The sequence below is a fragment of the Schistocerca americana genome, chromosome 7, assembly GCF_021461395.2.
Source record: "Schistocerca americana isolate TAMUIC-IGC-003095 chromosome 7, iqSchAmer2.1, whole genome shotgun sequence".
Lineage (NCBI taxonomy): Eukaryota > Metazoa > Arthropoda > Insecta > Orthoptera > Acrididae > Schistocerca > Schistocerca americana.
In genome coordinates this window covers 171,834,554-171,855,644 of record NC_060125.1, presented here as the reverse complement: position 1 = coordinate 171,855,644, position 21,091 = coordinate 171,834,554, and the positions used below count along the sequence as shown (strand labels likewise).

General features: G+C 46.7%; 1 protein-coding gene across 1 annotated transcript in view; it reads right to left on the bottom strand.

The window, feature by feature from the left end:
- Positions 1 to 21,091, bottom strand: part of LOC124621805 (polyamine-transporting ATPase 13A3-like) — a 376,394-nt gene that overhangs the window by 141,507 nt on the left and 213,796 nt on the right. The window lies entirely within an intron of this gene.

Genomic DNA, 21,091 nt, shown 5'->3' with positions numbered 1-21,091 from the left:
GTGCTCCTTTAAAGCATTTTAAAGGACATATTGGACACCGTTAAGTACCCCAGAATGACTTACTGATGAGCTTCCATGTCAAACCTTTATTTACTAACATGCTAGCAGCACGTGCCATAGAGATCATTGGGGGTAAAATTGCTCCAGATATATGTGACTTGGTCGAATTGTGCTTGTGGTCCAATTATTTTAAACTGGGAAACTCAGCAATCCTTCGCAAGTGCTATATGTATATTGGAATGGATATACACTACTGGCCATTAAAATTGCTACACCAAGAAGAAATGCAGATGATAAACGAGTATTCGTTGGACAAATACATTATACTAGAACTGACATGTGATTACATTTTCTCGCAGTTTGGGTGCATGGTTCCTGAGAAATCAGTACCCAGAACCTCTGGCCGTAATAACGGCCTTGATATGCCTGGGCATTGAGTCAAGCAGAGCTTGGATAGTGTGTACAGGTACAACTGCCCATGCAGCTTCAACACGATACCACAGTTCATCAACAGTAGTGACTGGCGTATTGTGACGAGCCAGTTGCTCGGCCACCATTGACCATACGTTTTCAGTTAGTGAGAGATCTGGAGAATGTGCTGGCCAGTGCAGCAGTTGAACATTTTCTCTATCTAAAAAGGCCAGTACAGGACCTGCAACATTCGGTCGTGCATTATCCTGATGAAATGCAGGGTTTCGCAGGGATCGAATGAAGGGTAGAGCCACGGGTCGTAACACATCTGAAATGTAAGTCCACTGTTCAAAGTGCCGTCAATGCGAACAAGAGGTGACCGACACGTGTAACCATGGCACCCCATACCATCACGCCGGGTGATACGCCAGTATGGCGATGACAAATACACGCTTCCAATGTGCGTTCACCGCGATGTCGCCAAACACGGATGCGACCATCATGATGCTGTAAACAGAACCCGGACTCATCCGAAAAAATGACGCTTTGCCATTCGTGCACCCAGGTTCGTCGTTGAGTACACCATCGCAGGCGCTCCTGTCTGTGATGCAGCGACAGGGGTAACTGCAGCCATGGTCTCCGAGCTCATAGTCCATGCTGCTGCAAACGTCATCGAACTGTACGTGCAGATGGTTGTTGTCTTACAAACGTCCCCATCTGTTGACTCAGGGATCGAGACGTGGCTGCACGATCCGTTACAGCCATGCGGATAAGATGCCTGTCATCTCGACTGCTAGTGATACGAGGTCGTTGGGATACAGCTCGGCGTTCCGTATTACCCTCCTGAACCCACCGATTCCATATTCTGCTAACAGTCATTGGATCTCGACCAACGCGAGCGGCAATGTCGCGATACGATAAACCGCAATCGCGATAGGCTACAATCCGACCTTTATCCAAGTCGGAAACGTGATGGTACGCATTTCTCCTCCTTACACGAGGCATCACAGCAACGTTTCACCAGGCAACGGCGGTCAATTGCTGTTTGTGTATGAGAAATCGGTTGGAAACTTTCCTCATGTCAGCACGTTGTAGGTGTCGCTACCAGCGCCAACTTTGTGTGAATGCTCTGAAAAGCTAATCATTTGCAAATCACAGCATCTTCTTCCTGTCGATTAAATTTCGCGTCTGTAGCACGTTATCTTCGTGGTGTAGCAATTTTAATGGCCAGTAGTGTATTACTCAATTTCCTTCTCTCCTCTCAAAGTGTCCTTCTCTCTCCACCTCCTCCTCCCTCACTCTCTATTCATCCCCTCCTCCCCCATCTCTCATTCAACCTCCTCCCAATTTCTCCGTCCATCTGCTCCTCTTTCCCTCCTCCTCCTCTCTCTGTCTGTCTCCTCGTCCCCCCCCCCCCCCCCCCGCCTCTCTCTTTCGATTTCCTATCTCTCTCATTCTGTCCATTTCCTCTTCACCGCTTTCTCTGATCTTGACCCTTGTTTACTGGCGCCGCAAACGAAGCATTTTTTGGGAATTGAAGTCCCTTAAAGTGAGTGCGTAAATCGGCTGGGATCACTGGTATACGGAGTATGAGCGAGACCTCTCCAACTGCTGGATATGCGAGGATAGTAGCTTCAATGACAGTATTTTGCACAGTATTAATTTGCGAACGCGCAAGATTACAAGGTGAGCTGGCGTACGCCTTCGCCAGCACACCGGTCGGCACTAGGATAGCAGGCGCTGACCTAGGCGCGCCTATGACAAGAGAAGAGCAAGACACGCCCACAGGCAACGCGCCGATAACGCCCCCTGGTCAGCGTGCATATAGGCCGCCGCAGCCGACCGAGCTGTCTCAATCCCTCAATCTCAGTACCTCAGTACGTCGAATTTGGGTTCAGTTCACATTGCACCTCAATACGTCGCAATGTGGCCTAGTCTTCCACACTGATAGTCGTCCCCTCGCACCCTGAGGAAACGTTACTCATTGTATACAGCTGTGATATGGATGCCGACAAGATTCAAGAATTAGTACATCACCTCATCTGATTGCTGTTAAGCATACAACTTCAGATTGGACATAACTGAAGTTACGTACTCAATTGGTTCCTGTATAAGTGTTTTATAACCACGAGTGCACTTGTATGTTGTTGTCAAAGGAAACGGGCCAGCCACCTATCATACCATCCTCTCCTCATCCAGCCAGGAACCACTAAACATTACAAGAGAGCACAGCCACAACACAGGGTTTCGAACGATTCAATTTCCGTAGTAGTATTCCAATCATAATGCAATGAGCAAGAAATGCAACTTTCCAATTTTCTGATAAAACCCTGCTACGGTCGCAGGTTCGAATCCTGCCTCGGGCGTGGATGTGTGTGATGTCCTTAGGTTAGTTAGGTTCAATTAGTTCTCAGTTCTAGGCGACTGATGACCTCAGAAGTTAAGTCGCATAGTGCTCAGAGCCATTTTTGAACCTGATAAAAATCGAATGCGAGGAAGAAAACAAGTCCAAAGTTACATATAAGGAGAAAGAATTTATTTGGGAGAAAGAGTTTGTCTAATGAGATAAATGGCGTTACCTTAGTTAAAACTCACTGCGAGAAAGAAAGCGAAACCGCATATTTTCATAGCACAGCACAGCACACTGTATTTTCTTTCTCGCAGTTGGTTTTAAAAGAAAATCATTACTTTCTTGTCAGAAAACTTGTTGCTAACTATCCATGTAAAATTGTATCGAAATACGAAGTAATATGCTGAAGTATTGGTCACGAGTACCTGAATACATCCTAATGATTAGTAATGAATCCGTATGAATGCTTATTGCAGTGTTTTATAAGTTAGAAGTATTATAATTAGAAGTAAATCGACCAACAACTGTTCGAGATTTTCGTTAACAACGTTTTCCCTCAAATAATACATCCACATATTAAATACGAGTATATTTAAAAAATACGCAGCGTATGTTCGTCTGAATGTTTATTGCAGTATCGGGCAAATACTCGAAGTAGGTCACGAGTTTTAAGAGATTTTATTAAAATATGTAACTTATGTCCGTCCGAAAGTGTATTGCAGCATAGTAATTGGAAATAAGTCAATCAACAACTTTTCCAGATTTTTGCTTAGGGTTTCTCATTATGCAATATGTTTATGTACGGTATTATTTACGAATATATTCAAAAATATGTAGCCTATGTCCGTTTGAATGTTTATTAGAGCTTTTAAAGATTTGGAGTTAATCTGCCAAGAACTTTTCGAGATATTTGGTAACAATCATAAACAGATATAAGGGGGGACTTCTATGAGCAATGTGACGAGGTTGCTATGACCTCACCTTTGTCGCCCGTAACAGCTGACATTTTTATAGAGCATCTCGAATAAAAGGCTTTAAGTAATGTGGCTTCCATATGTGCAGTATCGCCACACAACAGGAAGAGAGAGTAAACTCCGCTATTTTCTGAATAACTTTCATCCAAAAATCTTCTTAACCCTGAAGGCGGAGTGTGCTGCCGGCCTCTCGTTTTCAGATGTGTTTAGTCTACAGAACACCTGATAAAACTCTCGTCCACAGAGTTTATAGCAAAGCTGCCAACACAAAAATGTGTCTAGACGCCGCTTCCCACTACCCAACCACTCAGCCCAGAAGCAAGTTGCTCTGAGAACTCTTGTCATCGCGTGCATTCCGCATGAGTGACAAGATAAGCCTGCGATCAGAGCTAGATTTCCGTAGAGGAACACTGACGGCCAACGCCTTTCCATAAACAGAGCCTTCAGACGAAGCGGTAATATTGATAATGTAAGCAAGAATAACAAGGAACCTCCTTCACACTCTGTTAGGTTCCTGTTTGTGTGTAGAGTAACCGACCAGATAGGCAGAATCAGTCGGAAGCTTTCAACATAAAACAAAAAACTTTTGCCAACCTACAACGTATGTGCCTGGCTAGCTCAACACTGATGGAGCTTATGAAGTGATGCGTAGTTGTGGGAAAGTGTATACTGGAGAAACTGGAAGGACAATAAATAACGAGTTAAAGAGCACGAACACCACACACGATCAAGACAAAAGATGAAATCAGTGGTGGCGGAGCTTCAGGAAGAATGTGAACAAGTTAGGGATTTTAAGAACATCCGCGTGCTAGCTGCAGAAAGTATAGAAGAAAGTCCGTAAAGCAGCCGAAATATCGAAGAGTGATTACAATTTCAATATAGATAACGGCTACAGCCTACCGTCTTCGTAGTTATCCATATGGTGTGTACTGAAGCAGTACATCAGCTCAGCTACCGGTGATAAATAGATCACTTCTTGTTGCCAACAGCTGAGTTGATGTACTGCCATTGTACGCACCATAGGCGATAAGAAGCGTCAGTTTAGCGGACACCGACGTTTTCGACCTTCTACAGAAGGTATATATCTGATTCCCGGTATCAGAGTGTTCACCCAAACTCTCAGAGGGGCTGGATTATTGTCTATTGTAACACCAAAACAGGTTACGTATGAATAAAACCAGTGAATACAGCCGTCGTAACCAGTGATAATAATATGGGACAGTCTGTCAGAGAAATGTCACAGGAAGGAAACAGAGCCTGTTATGCAAACTTGAAGGTATTTACGAATTCTCTAATTAGAAGAACGACCACGTTAAGAGGATATTATTCCCTTTTACGACTAGTTGTTGGATATGGGTTTGAAATGTAGAGAATACGCTGTTGAGACATGTGGAAAGGAAAACACAAGACAGGATGCCCGAACGAATAATGAAAAGCAGATTTTATTCCACCAGAAGGAAAGTATGAACACGAGCTAGATTGGTGGACAATGTGTGGGCTGACCTTACCAAGACCGACATCCCAGGATGGCTGTCAACAAAGGAATGAGCGTATGAAATAAGTTCACAGACACGTGAGTGGATGGAAGACTTCTTAAGTAATAGTACCCAGTATGTTGTCCTCGACGGCGAATGTCGATCAGAGACAAGGCTATTGTCAGAAGTGCCCCAGGGAAGTATGATAGGACCGCTGTCGTTTTGTAGATAAATGATTTGGTGGACACATGGGAACCAATCTGTGGTTCTCTGCTGATGATTCTTTGGTGTACGGAAAGATGTCGAAGTTGAGTGATTGTAGGAAGATACAAGACAACTTAGACAAAATTTCTAGTTGGTGTGATGAATGGCAACTAGCTGTAAATGTGGAAAAATGTAAGTTAAAGCAGATGAGTAGGAAGAAGAAACCTGTAATGTTCGGATATAATATCACTAGTGTTCTGCTTGACGCAGTCAAGTCGTTTAAATGTCTGGGCGTAACGTTACAGAGTGATAGGAGATAGAACGAGCGTGTGAGAAATGTGGTAGGAAAGACAAATGGTCGACTTCGGTTTATTCGGAGAATTTTAAGAAAGAGTGGTTCACCTGTAAAGGAGACAGCAAAAAATGGTTCAAATGGCTCTGAGCACTATGGGACTCAACTTCTGAGGTCATTAGACCCCTAGAACTTAGAACTAGTTAAACCTAACTAACCTAAGAACATCACACACATCCATGCCCGAGGCAGGATTCGAACCTGCGACCGTAGCGGTCTCGTGGTTCCAGACCGCAGCGCCTAGAACCGCTCGGCCACTCCGGCCGGCGCCTTCAAGTCACTTTGGACAGTTTCTAATTTAGGATTCTACTCTCTGAAAAATTTTGACGCTTAAGGTTTTCTCTTCTAAATATTTTATTTTATTTCAGTCGAATGCTAAATTTAAAGTTTGCAGTGTTCATTTGCCCTCTTTACGGATCAGATAACTAACTCGGAAAGCCAGTCATTTAATTTTCCTCTACTAATGTACTTTCAGCTTAATTTCTGATCACCTTCTACCATGGCAGTAGGTTTCAGTTAGGTTTCTCGTGCTGAACAATAACGAGGATAGCGCGTAAAGGGAGTTTACGTAGAACGAAAAAGTTCCAGTTGGTATTTTAACGACTGACGCTCGACAGTCGGCTTATCAGAGGTACCGTTACGGTACTCGATGGCCTTAAGGAGCAGCAATAACGCTCGCTCAACGGCACTTGTCCTTCAACGCAGCCGGTAAGAACCAACGCCGAGTATTCTCCTTAGCTTGAGACCCGCAGTCGTGGCCTTGGCGCCGCACGACGTTCGTTCTGCAAGGGCCCTCTCAACCAGGCACATCCCGGGGACTCCGTGTTCTGAACACGCTAAGACAGCGTCACAAGTGCACTATGGGACGGATGAGGCTGGCGTGCAATAATGACAACGCCAGCGATTCAGAGAAAGCCCACAGATCGTGCGATACAACCTTCAGCGATACGAATCTAAGTTGCTTATAATGCGCTTACATTAGGTCGCCGTCACGCGTACTTTTCTTATCTCTTGCGACAAGGAAAAGAATTTACTAGTGCCACATCATCCATTTTCTTGGCTATATGTCGCTCTCATCTCCATTCCTTTTCCATTCTTGTCATCATTACGTCTTCGACCCCAGTTCCTTCTTCAGTCCATCAGTTAGTTTTGTGATAGCCTTGTAGTTGACAGCACTCATCTCTCCCAACTCCCAGTTTTTGAATGCTTTTAACATTAAGTCTACAAGTAGCATATATTATAAATGGTAACACACACTGACTGTAAATTTTCCGTTTCTGACGCATTGATAATTTGCACGGATGAACCAAACGTGGTAACCATTTCATTAATAGCGTGCTGGACAACCTTTTGAACGCATGACAGCTGCGATGCAGCGTCGCATGGTTTCGGCAAAATCATTGTCAAGTTTTCGGAGGTACGTGCCACAAAATGTCTCCGCGCGGACCCTACAATTTCCATAAATTATCGGCTGGTTGATTGTGGGCGCCTGATGTCTTTCATCGGATTCAAATCTGGTGCCTTTGTTGGATAAGACATCAACGTGAGTTATCGGAGTGTTCACCAAGCCAATGCAGCACAAGTCTGGCCTTGTGACACTGACGGTAATCCAACTGAAAGATACCACTGCCGTTGGGGAAGACATGAAGCATCAAGGGATGCAGGTGGTTCAAATAGTTTTCAGGTAGGCCACAACTGTCAGGGTGCCTTTGATTGCTATCGTAGTTCCTATTGAAGGCCAGGCGGATGTCCCGCACAAAATACACTGAAGCGGCAAAGAAACTGGTATAGAACGCGTATTCAACTACAGAGGTATGTAAACAGGAAGAATACGGCGCTGCTGTCTGCAACGCCTATATAAGACGACAAGTGTCTGGCACAGTTGTTAGATCGGTTACTGCTGCTTCAATGGTAGGTTATCAAGATTAAAGTGAGTTTGAAGGTGGTGTTGTAGTCGGCGCACAAGCGATGGGACACAGCATCTCCGAGGTAGCGATGAAGTGGGGATTTTCCCGTACGACCATTTCACGAGAGTACCGTGAATATCAGGAATGCGGTGAAACATCAAATCTCCGACACTGGTGCGGCTGGAAAAAGATCCTGCAAGAACGGGACCAACGACGACTGAAGAGGATCGTTCAACGTGACAGAAGTGCAACCCTTCCGCAAATTGCTGCAGATTTCAATTCTCGGCCATGAAAAAGTGTCAGTGTGCCAACCTTTCAACGAAGCATCATCGATATGGGCTTTCGGAGCCGAAGGCCCACTCGTGTACCATTGCTGACTGCATGACACAAAGCTTTACGCCTCTCCTGGGCTCGTCAACATCGACATTGGACTGTTGATGACTGGAAACACGTTGCCTGGTCGGACGAGTCTCGTTTCAAGTTGTATCGAGCTATGGACGCGTACGGGTATGGAGTAAACCTCATGAAACCATGGACCCTGCATGTCAGCAGAGGGCTGTTCAAGCTGGAGGAGGCTCTGTAATGGTGTGGGGCGTGTCAAGTTGGAGTGATATGAGACCCCTGACACGTCTAGATACGACTCTGACAGGTGACACGCACGTAGGCATCCACTCATGTCCATTACGCATTCCGACAGAATTGGGCAATTCCAGCAGGGCAATGCGAAACTCCACACGTCCAGAATTGCTACAGAGTGGCTCCAGGAACTCTTTTATGAGTTTAAACACATCCGCTGGTCGCCAAACTCCACAGACATGAACATTATTGAGCATATCTGGGATGCCTTGCAACGTGCTGTTCGGAAGAGATCGCCAGCCCCTCGTACTCTTACGGATTTATGGACGGCTCTGCAGGATTTACGGTCTCAGTTCCCTTCAGCACTACTTCAGACATTAGTCGACCCCCTGCCACGTCGTGTTGCGGCACTTCTGGGTGCTCGCGGGGGCCCTACACGATATTAGGCAGTTGTACCACATTCTTTGGCTCTTCAGTGTATAATACTGCCACCACCGACCAGCGTCCATGGCGCCGTGTACGTTTCGAGTCTTTCGCCTGTATGGCGGCGTATCCGGTCACGAAAATCGACCTGGTCAAGAACGTGATTCATCGGACCAGAGGACATGTTTTCATCCATCTACGGACCTACACTCCTGGAAATGGAAAAAAGAACACATTGACACCGGTGTGTCAGACCCACCATACTTGCTCCAGACACTGCGAGAGGGCTGTACAAGCAATGATCACACGCACGGCACAGCGGACACACCAGGAACCGCGGTGTTGGCCGTCGAATGGCGCTAGCTGCGCAGCATTTGTGCACCGCCGCCGTCAGTGTCAGCCAGTTTGCCGTGGCATACAGAGCTCCATCGCAGTCTTTAACACTGGTAGCATGCCGCGACAGCGTGGACGTGAACCGTATGTGCAGTTGACGGACTTTGAGCGAGGGCGTATAGTGGGCATGCGGGAGGCCGGGTGGACGTACCGCCGAATTGCTCAACACGTGGGGCGTGAGGTCTCCACAGTACATCGATGTTGTCGCCAGTGGTCGGCGGAAGGTGCACGTGCCCGTCGACCTGGGACCGGACCGCAGCGACGCACGGATGCACGCCAAGACCGTAGGATCCTACGCAGTGCCGTAGGGGACCGCACCGCCACTTCCCAGCAAATTAGGGACACTGTTGCTCCTGGGGTATCGGCGAGGACCATTCGCAACCGTCTCCATGAAGCTGGGCTACGGTCCCGCACACCGTTAGGCCGTCTTCCGCTCACGCCCCAACATCGTGCAGCCCGCCTCCAGTGGTGTCGCGACAGGCGTGAATGGAGGGACGAATGGAGACGTGTCGTCTTCAGCGATGAGAGTCGCTTCTGCCTTGGTGCCAATGATGGTCGTATGCGTGTTTGGCGCCGTGCAGGTGAGCGCCACAATCAGGACTGCATACGACCGAGGCACACAGGGCCAACACCCGGCATCACGGTGTGGGGAGCGATCTCCTACACTGGCCGTACACCACTGGTGATCGTCGAGGGGACACTGAATAGTGCACGGTACATCCAAACCGTCATCGAACCCATCGTTCTACCATTCCTAGACCGGCAAGGGAACTTGCTGTTCCAACAGGACAATGCACGACCGCATGTATCCCGTGCCACCCAACGTGCTCTAGAAGGTGTATGTCAACTACCCTGGCCAGCAAGATCTCCGGATCTGTCCCCCATTGAGCATGTTTGGGACTGGATGAAGCGTCGTCTCACGCGGTCTGCACGTCCAGCACGAACGCTGGTCCAACTGAGGCGCCAGGTGGAAATGGCATGGCAAGCCGTTCCACAGGACTACATCCAGCATCTCTACGATCGTCTCCATGGGAGAATAGCAGCCTGCATTGCTGCGAAAGGTGGATGTACACTGTACTAGTGCCGACATTGTGCATGCTCTGTTGCCTGTGTCTATGTGCCTGTGGTTCTGTCAGTGTGATCATGTGATGTATCTGACCCCAGGAATGTGTCAATAAAGTTTCCCCTTCCTGGGACAATGAATTCACGGTGTTCTTATTTCAATTTCCAGGAGTGTATTTCGATGATGTAGTTCCCATAGCAGTCACAGTTGGCGATGTCGCTGGGCCAACATGGGAACACCTACGGGTCGCGTGGTGTGGAGTACGATGTTCAACGATGTGCGCTGAAGGGTGTGCTCCGAAATACTTCTGGCTGCACTTGCATCCTACTCTGTCGTCAGTCCTGCCACAGATCGCTGCCTTTAACAAAGCGGATAAGGCTTCACTGCCAAGTTGTTTGATGAGGCGTGGATGTCTAATACTTCGTCGCCTGCTCGTGTTTTCGCCGTTCTTCAGCCACTTTTCATGTGCGCACTTGAACAGTCCATGAGCTTAGCCGTTTCAGAGATGCTTCATCCCTGGCGCCGAGCCATAACAATCACCGCTTTGTGAAAGCCGCTTATGTGAGAGGAGTTTCCCATTTGCCCCTGTATGTCCATCTTTACAGAGATTGTTACGGGACTCGGCTGTTCGATACAGGATGTGAAATGAAACACTTTTCAGCCGTCTAGTTTCCAAACTTATTTTATTTGGTTACCAGTTTCGGCGATTTACTACGAAATCTTCAGGTCCCTGACCGACGTGTAGGAAGATTCCACTTCGGTTCTGGTTAAAACAGAGACCAGCAGTACTGGTATTAGTAGATTTCTGCTTGCTATAGCAATCACTTCAACAATCATCTTCCTACAGGTCGGTCAGGGACCTGAAGATGGCGTAGTAAATCGCCGAAACTCGTAGCGAAACAAAATAAATTTGGAAATTAGACGTGTGAAATGAGTTTTATTTGACATCTCTTTCCGATCTGCGACTCGTATCGTCGCTAGAATGGTTCCTCCGTACCCCTCTGCTCCGGTTACATACTTTCCTTTCCTCGTCAAGTGTCCACAAAACCACCAGTCGGCTGTCAACTAGCAGCGAGGAGTGGTCATAATGTGTTGGCTCGTCAGTATTGAACAACTTTCTTCACTTTCTCGACGAGAGTGCGGAAGTGCTACTGATGTCTGCTGCACGGCAGCTGACTCACCGGCTAAAGAGCACCGTGCAGTAAACTCATCGCTGCGGCCTGCCCTTGCCCCGTGTGACAGTAAGGCTGCGGTCATAGTGGCGCTGAAATGAAATGTCGTGTGGCGCGGGACTCCCGTCGGGTAGACCGGTCGCATGGTGCAAGTCCTTTTAGATGACGCCACTTCAGCGACTGTGTGTCAATGAGGATGACATGATGGTGAGGACAGCAAAACGCCCGGCCCCAGTTAGGAGAAAATCGCCGACCCTGCCGGGAATCGAACCCGGGCCCATCGCAAGGCACTCTACCGCGTCGACTTTTTTTTTGTACCTAACAAAAAGAAATAAAAATCATATCCATCCCTACGGGGCACTGCCACTTGTGTCCCTGTCAAACAAAAATGAACTCTTACCTCTTCAGGCGTTGCCTTCCTAACTATACGTAACCATCCCCCATCTAAAATGTGAAGAAAGTATACTATACAGGACTAACGTGTGTGCGCCAACCCACAATAACACGATGAAAGGAAGAGGGGAAAGGGTATTGTAGTAGGGGTACGGAAGGGTGTTTTTTTTTTCGTTATATAGATGTGCGAACAGTCATAGATAGTCAAGCGTGGAAAACTAAAACAGAATGAAGACACCATCGAAGATCGTAAACATAAATAACATGAAAATAAAGCTACCACTTCGTAGTCAGGCTTCCCAGCGACTGCGCCCACTGATACAGATAGTTCAATGTATGATCGTTTGCACTTCGTTCTGACCTCATCTACCACTGCCTGGAACATTCCAACTACACGGCGGGCTGTGAAAGGCACTCCATGGGTAGCTTGCGAAGCATCGTCGAAATCTGGTATGCCCGGCAATACCATTAGGTCTTTCTTGCAAATAGAGCCAGAAGTCAAATAAATTTTTGTGTCCGTAAACCGTTCAGCTATGGAGGCCGACACATTGATATCGGTGAATTCCGCCGACGACCGACATCGACCGAAGACGGTCGATCTTCTCAAATCAGTACGCCACAACGTGCCCGGTGTCAATGCAACCGTTCTTATCGCCCGAAGGTACAGACTTCAAATGACAGCCGCACGTGGTAGCCGCGAGGTCTAAGGGGCCTTGCCACGGTTCGCGTGCCTTGCCACGGTTCGCGCGGCTCCTCTCATCGGAGGTTCGAGTCCTCCCTCGGGCATGGGTGTGTGTGTGTGTGTGTGTGTGTTGTCCTTAGCGTAAGGCAGTTTAAGTTAGATTAAGTAGTGTGTAAGCCTAGGGACCGATGACCTCAGCAGTTTGGCCCCACAGGAACTTGCCACAAATTTCAAATTTCACACGACAATCGGTGAAACTCAGATCAGTCTGTTTTGTTCGGTTAATCGTCTTACGTTCTTGCATACGAAATATGGACTGTGAGAAAGCAGTAAATTTAGTCCAAGGCTCGGATGAAAAATATTATAATCGAGATAAAGGTCGGAGTCTAAGGACTGAAATCGCAGCATATTTGCAAACCACAAGTAGGCAAAATATTTATCGGGTATCTTGCGCGTAAATTATAGCCTCAAAAAATATACACGTAAATTATAACCTCAAAAAATAGTTTGCTCAAGTGAGAAGCGTGGTGTATTTTACGCTTAAATGTACTGTGGTGGATCTTTTATTTTTTTGTGAGCAGTTGCTGTCTACGAATTATTTTTGCTGCTTAATGCTATTTTTGAGCCAGTGGTGTAGCGATTTCGTTCAATGAGGACGTTTGTAAAAGTGGTGTACGTTTTTTTCATTTTTCAGTGGTTTAGTTGCCCAGAGCATATTATACTAAACTTTATGTTTGTCTCTCATCATATGCTGAATGACAGCCATTTCAGGTTAACTGACCTCCGTCTCATTTGCTGTATTTAACTGATATTGTGCAGAGCATTTGTAATCTTGCTTCTTATTGTCACCACGAATCGTCTCGAGTATGTAACAGAACTTTTCTCTCTTTTATCTCCATTGATCGTAAAGTTTGTGTGTTTATTTGTGAGGAAAGAGTGTATTGTATTCGACACATTCTTTTCGAGTCAGATATAACTCATTCACATGCATTCTGCGTCGTTTTAGTATCAAAAGCTGCAATACGGTACTCGTCTCTCTGTACACATGTGTCGTAGCACCCTCCCCCGCCAATGATGTTAAAATTGATGCTAGCCTCCTTGATCCTGCCAGAATCTAAAGACATCGGATGCACTGTCGGACCGTGTTATCTGGCGGCCCCTGGCGATGGTGTCCGCCGACCGTTGTCGCTGCCACTGTGCACACAACCTAACACTACACGACAGACAGTAGCGGTCAACAGCGCGTTCTGTGCGCACGTGCGGTCCTCTATCTGTTCGACCGAGCCGTTAACTGAAACTGAATCAAAGGCTTTCTCAACATCTAGGAGTTCGAAAGAGGTAATTCATACCAGTTGCACCGTTCTCTAATTTTGTTTACGACTTACACCGCCCTTTTCTCTAATATCAATTTTCTTCCTGTGTGTTTGGCAATTTTAATCAACATTTCTTCCACTGTGGCTATAAATCTCAATACCAGGTCTTTCAGAAATTAGTACAGAATTTTTAGCGGTCCAAGGCGTTGCAGTCATGGACTGTGCGGCTGATCCTGGCGGAGATCGAGTCCTCCCTCGGGCACGGGCGTGTGTGTTTCTCCTTAGGATAATTTAGGTTAATTAGTGTGTAACCTTAGGGACTGATGATCTTAGCAGTTAAGTCCCATAAGATTTCACACACATTTGAACATTTTTGTACAGAATTTTTGTAGGTAGATAAGTTGGATATAGGCAATGGTTCACATGGCTCTGAGCACTATGGGACTTAACTTATAAGGTCCCAGAATTTAGAACTACTTAAACAAAGGCTACCCTAAGGACATCACACCCATCCATGCCCGAGGCAGGATTCGAACCTGCGACCGTAGCGGTCGCGCGGTTCCAGACTGTAGCGCCTAGAACCGCTCGGCCACCCCGGCCGGCGATATAGGCAATCATTTGAAGTATTTGCACGTGCCGTCCCTTACTCATAGTTAGTGCGATACAAACGCCAAAGAGAATTCGGTTTGCCTGGAGGAATCATCACCGTGCATTGTAATTACTGCAGTAAATATACTAAGTGTGCCCCATAGACTAGATCGTATAATTCTAGACGTAGAACCACGGAACGATGGGCACTGGATAATGTTTCATTGGCTTGATCTCGGACGTCTCGTGCAGTAACAGCAATTCGAGCTATGAGTTCTTCCACATTGTTTACAGGGTCTGACACATAAGAGACATTGCGTGGCTCCAAAGATAAAAAACGAATGTTTTGAGATCTAGGGATTTTGCAGGCCGGCGAACAGGCCCATTACGACCAATTCAGTGTCCAGGGTATTTTCTGTCCAACAATCTCCTCACTCGATTTGTGAAATGGGGAGGTGTCCCACTATGCTGGGAGAACATTTGTCTTCTGGTTTGAAGCGGCACGTCTTCAAGAAGAGCAGGAAGTACGTGTTCGAAAAAGACGCGGAAAAAATGGTTCAAATGCCTCTGAGCACTATGAGACTTAAGTTCCGAGGTTATCAGTCCCGTAGAACTTAGAACTACTTAAACCTAACTAACCTAAGGCCATCACACACATCCATGTCCGAGGCAGGATTCGAACCTGCGACCTTAGCGGTCGCGCGTTTCCAGACTGCAGCGCCTAGAACCGCTGGGCCAGACGTGGAAAATGTGACCAGTCAGTGTGGAAGAATGTAAGGCTCCACTACTTGGTTGTGAAGAATTGCAGCCCAGACATTAACTGAAAATCGTTCCTGAAAATGGTGGACAGACACACCTCTAGGATTTTCACGAGACCGTACGTGGGCGGTGTGAGTGTTGAACATTCTTCGATTTCGCAGTCGACAGAACAATGTTCACAAAGTCGGGAGTTAGCATACTTTGCTGAAAAATAAAAACATAGTGCAAAGTCGTTCCGAATTGGAAAATCAGGGGATAGAAGGTTCTGTATCTTACACAACTTGCAGGGAGGGCGATGTTCATCAAGCAGACTCTTCCAAACACGGCTAGAACTAGCATTTAGAGCATAGGAAGGGAGTGTACGCTATCTGAAGTACTGTTGTTGAACATTTGTAGGACTCGTTTTTCGAAACCAGGATTGCGTACGCTCTGTGGTCGACCTCGAGCATGTAAATCTCCCTCTAATGTGCCCCTTTCATGGAGACGACGATCCACAACAGCAAATGTTCTTTGATTTGGTGTTCGTTTGTTTGGATAACGTTCTGCGTACAAACGCCGAGCTCCTTCCACATTTCCTGCAGCACCAAAGGCCTAGTGCATGTCTGGAAGTTTATCCCGCGTGAAACGTTCCGTGTCCTACGCAAACAATCTTTTTACATTTGCAAGTGCATACCATTGTTTCTTAAAGCACTACCTTACCTTTGGTACTACACTTGATTGCGAATAACGTTGATGATGAAGCTCAGTTTAGGCACACTGCACTGAATGAGGACAAAGGGAACTAGTACAGAGTGTCCTTGTTAGGGCGCGGTTACCAATCAAAACAAATGACACTAGACGTCCAAACTTATGTCCCGCAGGTTATCGCACCACTTGGCGGACCGATGAACCTCTGAGGTCGCCTGCCGTCACAAATATGTGTCAGCGGCCCCACGTTCGTATACTTAAAATGATTTCCCATATCCAGCCCATCATCCCACAAAAATCCTGTATTTAGTTCTGAAACACTTGGTATCTTTTATCTTCTGGCTGACTCCTTTCTACATCTACATACATACCCCGCAAGCCACCTTGTACCACAACTAGTCATTCCATTTCCTGTGCTACTGGCAGATAGAGCGAGGGAAAAACGACTGTCTATATGCCTCCGTGTGAGCCCTACTTTCTCGTATCTTATCTTCGTGATTACAACGCGAAGTGTATGTTGGCGGCAGTAAGATCGTTCAGCAGTCAGCTTCAAATGCCGGTTCTCTAAACTTTCTCACCAGTGTTCTTCGAAAGTACGAGGTACATTCAAGTTCTAAGGCCTCAGTTTTTTTCTCCAGACTGGAAAGAGATAGAAACATGCCCATTCTTTTAAAATGAGGCCGCGTTCATTGTCAATACGTCCCAGAGATGGCAGCACCGTACGGCAGATGGAATTTTACCGCCAGCGGCGAGAATGAGAACTGTTTTAAATACTTAAAATGGCGACGATTTCCTTACTTGAACAGCGTGCAATCATTCGTTTTCTGAATTTGCGTGGTGTGAAACCAATTGAAATTCGTCGACAGTTGAAGGAGACATGTGGTGATGGAGTTATGCATGTGTCGAAAGTGCGTTCGTGGGTGCGACAGTTTAATGAAGGCAGAACATCGTGTGTCAACAAACCGAAACAACCTCGGGCTCGCACAAGCCGGTCTGACGACTTGATCGAGAAAGTGGAGAGAATTGTTTTGGGGGATCGCCGAATGACTGTTGAACAGATCGCCTCCAGAGTTGGCATTTCTGTGGGTTCTGTGCACACAATCCCGCATGACGACCTGAAAATGCGAAAAGTGTCATCCAGGTGGGTGCCACGAATGCTGACGGATGACCAAATGGCTGCCCGTGTGGCATGTTGCCAAGCAATGTTGACGCACAACGACAGCATGAATGGGATTTTCTTTTCGTCGGTGGTGACAATGGATGAGACGTGGATGCCATTTTTCAATCCAGAAACAAAGCGCCAGTCAGCTCAATGGAAGCGCACAGATTCACCGCCACCAAAAATATTTCGGGTAACCGCCAGTGCTGAAAAAATGATGGTGTCCATGTTCTGGGACAGCGAGGGCGTAATCCTTACCCATTGCGTTTTAAAGGGCACTACGGTAACAGGTGCATCCTACGAAAATGTTTTGAAGAACAAATTCCTTCCTCCACTGCAACAAAAACGTCGGGGAAGGGCTGCGCGTGTGCTGTTTCACCAAGACAACGCACCCGCAACGTTACGCAACAGTTTCTTCGTGATAACAACTTTGAAGTGATTCCTCATGCTCCCTATTCACCTGACCTGGCTCCTAGTGACTTTTGGCTTTTTCCAACAATGAAAGACACTCTCCGTGGCCGCACATTCACCAGCCGTGCTGCTATTGCCTCCAGTGGTCAAAACAGGCTCCTAAAGAAGCCTTCGCCGCTGCCATGGAATCATGGCGTCAGCGTTGTGAAAACTGTGTACGTCTGCAGGGCGATTACGTCGAGAAGTAACGCCAGTTTCATCGATTTCGGGTGAGTAGTTAATTTAAAAAAAAATCGGAGGCCTTAGAACTTGAATGCACCTCGTAATGTCTCCTTTCCTCCAGAGATTCCCACTTGAACTGCCAAGCAAATCCGTAACACTTCGATTCTGACCGAACCTATCGGTAACAAATCTAGCACCTCGCCTCTGAATTGCTTCGATGTCTTCTTTCAATCCGACCTGGTGAGGATCCCAAATACTTGTGCAGTACTCAAAAATAGGTCGCACTAGCGTCCTATAAACGGACTCCTTTAGAGAACATCTACACTTCTCTAAAATTTCCCCATTCCACAATTAGTCTTCCCTACCACAATCCTCACAGGTTCGTTCCATTTCATACGGCTTCAAAGCGTTACGCTCTGATATTTAAACGACGTGACAGTGTCGAGCAGAACACTACTAATGTTCCATCTGAATGTCACGGATTTGTTTATCCTACTCTTCCGCATTAACTTACATCCTTCTACACTAACAGCCAGCTGACATTCATCACACCAACTAAAAATGTTGTGTAGATCATCTTGCAGCATGTTACAATCATTTATCTTCGACGCCTTCTGCTACACCAAAGCATCATCAGCGAACAATCGCAGATTGCTACCACCCTGACTGCCAGATCATTTTTCCCGGCGGGGTCAGGGATTTTCTCTGCCTCGTGATAACTGGGTGTTGTGTGATGTCCTTAGGTTAGTTAGGTCTAAGTAGTTCTAGGGGACTGATGACCATCGATGTTAAGTCCCATAGTGCTCAGAGCCATTTGAACCATTTTGCCAGATCATTTATGTGTATAGAAAGTACACTAATGGCCATTAACATTGCTATACCACGAAGATGACGTGCTACAGACGCGAAATGCAACCGATAGGAAGAAGGTGCTATGATTTGCAATTGATTAGCTTTTCAGAGCATTCACACGAGGTAGGCGCCGGTGGCGACACCTACAACGTGGTGACATGAGGAAAGTTTCCAACCGATTTCTCATACACAAACAGCAGTTGACCGGCGTTGCCTGGTGAAACGTTGTTGTGATACCTCGTGTAAGGAGGAGAAATGCGTACCATCACGTTTCCGACTTTGATAAATGTCGGATTGTAGCCTATCGCGATCGCGGTTCATCGTATCGCGACATTGCTGCTCGAGTTGGTCGGGATCCAATGACTGTTAGCAGAATATGGAATCTGTGGGTTCAGGAGGATAATACGGAGTCTTGCTGGATCCCAACGGCCTCCTATCACTAGCAGTCGAGATGACACGCATCTTATCCGCATGGCTGTTACGGATCATGCAGAAACGTTTCGATCCTTGAGTCGACAGATGATGATGTTTTCAAGACAACAACCATCAGCACAAACAGTTCGACGACCTTTGCAGCAGCATGGACTATCAACTCGGAGACCATGGCTGCGGTTACCCTTGACGCTGCATCACAGACAGGAGCGCCTGCGATGGTGTACTCAACGACGAACCTGGGTGCACGAATGGCAAAACGCCATTTTTTCGGATGAATCCAGGTTCTGTTTACAGCATCATGGTGGTCGCATCCGTGTATGGCGACATCGCGGTGAACGCACATTGGAAGCGTGTATTCGTCATCGCCATACTGGCGCATCACCCGGCGTGATGGTATGGGGTGCCATTGGTTACACGTCTTGGTCACCTGTTGTTGGCATTTACGGAACTTTGAACAGTCGACGTTACATTTCAGATGTGTTACGACCCGAGGCTCTACCCTTCATTCGATCCCTGATAAAACCTACATTTCAGCAGGATAATTTAGGACCGCATGTTGCAGGTCCTGTACGGGCCTATCTGGATACAGAAAATGTTCGACTGCTGCCCATGCCAGGACATTCTCCAGATCTCTCACCAATTGGAAACGTCTGGTCAATGGTGGCCGAGCAACTGGCTCGACACAATACGCCAGTCACTACTCTTGATGAACTGTGGTATCGTGTTGAAGCTGCATGGGCAGCTGTACCTGTACACGCCATCCAAGCTCTGTTTGACGCAATGCCCGGGCGCATCAAGGCCGTTATTACGGCGAGAGGTGGTTGTTCTGGGTACTGATTTCTCAGGATCTATGCACCCAAATTGCGTGAAAATGTAATTACATGTCAGTTCTAGTATAATATATTTGTCGAATGAATGCCCGTTTATCATCTGCATTTCTTCTTGGTGTAGCAATTTTAATGGCCAGTAACCAACGGTCCTATCACACTTACCTAGGGCATCCCTGATGTTACACATGCCATCTCTGAACATTCATAGGCGAGGACAACATACTGGGTTCTATTACTCAAGAAGTCTAGTTACAGTACGCAGCTGTTGACCACCAATATGCAAGGGACATCTGCAATCATACATTGCTGTGGGTAGTTTTTTTCTACTGTTGATTTTTCTATTTCAATTTTTTCTTTTTTTTTTTCTTTCTTTTGGGCGGCATAGGGGCCCTCTTTTCCTGTGCCCCCACGGCTTTGCACCTGGTTGCCACTACGTAGGTGTGTTTAGGCACGATGGTATTCAGAGTCTGGATGTAGATACTGAAGCGATTGGCAGTAACGGATGAAATCCTAATGCCTCAGTTACACGTTGTATTTAATCTTTAAGGTGTAGACTTCTGCAACAGCGCTTCAAGCGCAATGTTTGGAACTGGCTCAAATGGTTCAAATGGCTCTGAGCACTATGCGACTCAACTTCTGAGGTCATCAGTCGCCTAGGACTTAGAACTAATTAAACCTAACTAACCTAAGGACATCACACACATCCATGCCCGAGGCAGGATTCGAACCTGCGACCGTAGCGGTCGCTCGGTTCCAGACTGTAGCGCCTAGAACCGCACGGCCACTCCGGCCGGCTGTTTGGAACTACAGACTGGTTCACATCGGCGCATTACAATATATGCACCGCATAATCATGGCGCAAATCACTGGAACCGGTAGGTAAATTCGTTCTTCATTCATATTAATAATTTCTGAGGGTTCAGCATTTCTATTTATTAAGTAATTGTGGTTCTCATATACAGGGTGAGTCACCTAACGTTACCGCTGGATATATTTCGTAAACCACATCAAATACTGACGAACCGATTCCACAGACCGAACGTGAGGAGAGGGGCTAGTGTAATTGTTTAATACAAACCATACAAAATTTCACGGAAGTATGTTTTTTAACACAAACCTACGTTTTTTTAAATGGGACCCCGTTAGTTTTGTTAGCACAACTGAACATATAAACGAATACGTAATTAGTGCCATTTGTTGCATTGTAAAATGTTAATTACATCCGGAGATATTGTAACCTAAAGTTGACACTTGAATCATTGTCCTCACTTCATTGCAGGGGCCCAAACAGCTGCACATACATCGCGTTTCTACAGAATGATCTGCCAACGTTGCTCGAAAATGTCCCACTGGAAACGCGTCGACGTATGTGGTATCAGCATGATGGTGCACCTGCACATTCCGCAATTAACACTAGGCTGACCCTTGACAGGATGTTCGACGGGCGTTTCATAGGACGT